General features: G+C 34.2%; 1 protein-coding gene across 1 annotated transcript in view; it reads right to left on the reverse strand.

Annotated features, from left to right (window-relative positions):
* Positions 1-896: 896 nt before the first annotated feature.
* LOC127653013 (nuclear factor interleukin-3-regulated protein-like) overlaps positions 897-1662 on the reverse strand; it is a 3878-nt gene continuing 3112 nt past the window's right edge. Inside the window, exon 2 of the mRNA XM_052139490.1 lies at positions 897-1662. This exon is cut by the window's right edge and continues 1308 nt beyond it. The gene's annotated coding sequence lies outside the window, so the exon portion shown is untranslated.

Raw genomic sequence — 1662 nt, forward strand, 5'->3', positions numbered from 1 at the left:
ATATTTGTTGCCCTCTTGTGGGTTATGCTTGTATAAGATTATTTGATGTTTCGGTACAATACAGTGCATGCAGTGTATTACAGTGAATAGTAATGCATAAATGCATAATGCATTCATGCTTAAATTTAATGCATCCAAATTAAATGTAATACATTTAATACATAAACTAAAAGTGCTATACAAATAAAAATGACTTGACTTAAAATTAATTAAATTCAATTTAATTATAGATAAACATCCTCAATGTTTTGGGTTTCTTTTATTTTCTCTATCATTAATACAAGTACATTCAGAGCAGTTGTGCAGAGCTTGTTCTATTAAAATTAATGAGATCTTTAATCCGCAAGCACAAATAGTTCCTCAAGTTGTCTCTGATTCACTGTATTTAATGCAAGTGATTTTATGTGTAATTATTATAATGCTATATAATTATAATAACACAAGCTATTTAATGTGTCATTGACCTCACCTTAGTGTTAAGTATTTTCACAAAGCAACTGGAGAATTGATTTCAACAGCTCACTTCGGCATTTTTACCCATCAATCATTTTAGTAACGTATCTCAAGCCCCCTTAACGCTTACATAACAATTCTCCTTAGGACTTCCTCTCATAAAGAACATCTGACTTAGCTTTGCTTATGCCTGTTAAAACTTGTAAACAAAGCAGTACAGGGTAATACATTGCATTAACATTGCAGACCTCTCCATCTGGATGTTTATAGGTTTTTAGCCTCATTCTAGGATGATTTTCACATGTTGTTTGGAAATACTATTACATGTCAAACCCCTGTTCTGTGAAAGGCACTGGTGGTTATTTAAGACAATTAGCTAAAAACACTGTTAAAGATACGTATGCATTTATGAATCTATTCTAATAATAACTGAGGCAAAGCAATGCTGTTCAAAGATTTATTCACACAAACATTATGTATATTTACTGTACAAATACACGAGAACTCACAAGACAACAGAAATCCCACCATCAAAATGCAAATAACAGTGTTTGTTTTTCAGATATGATGCTTGACGGGACAACGGCAGTGATCTGAATGGAAATTAATAATGCAGTCCTGTGCTGGGATGCTACTGGTTCATGGTGGTGATAATGAACCAAATGATTTCAAGAAAAACTGCCACTTAGAATGAACCATATGATGTTAACAGATGCAAGGTTTTTTTGCCCCCTCTGGTGTTGCTTGTTCTGCGTTAATCTGCAGCATATGTTGCAAACAAATGGAGTTGCAGAAGAAATATTACAGTGTAAAGACCGCACATATCACGTCTTGTGAACTGATAGGTCTTTAAAAACGCAACAGTAGTGTTGGCACGTAATAGAGGAATAAATCTATGAAAAAGGATGCACACTTTGTTGTGAGCAAGATCACAGTGTTTGATGCAAAGGAGGAAGTGAATCAATCGAGGTGAGGTGTTGCAGTTTACAACAATGCAGTGATATACGTGTCCAAAATGTGGTCTCGTCAACTTCTTGCATGTTCCTGAATATGGAGTTTTATATGCTAGGCCCAATTTGGCTATGACCAAGAGTGAAGAGGTAGGTAGTAATGTGCATGTTACTATCTTTTCATCATATCTCTCTTTTAGGATTAAACTGAGGAAATATAATTGTGGATTTATGGACGTTCATATGTAAATATTTGACC

The sequence above is a fragment of the Xyrauchen texanus genome, chromosome 12 (genome assembly GCF_025860055.1).
Source record: "Xyrauchen texanus isolate HMW12.3.18 chromosome 12, RBS_HiC_50CHRs, whole genome shotgun sequence".
Lineage (NCBI taxonomy): Eukaryota > Metazoa > Chordata > Actinopteri > Cypriniformes > Catostomidae > Xyrauchen > Xyrauchen texanus.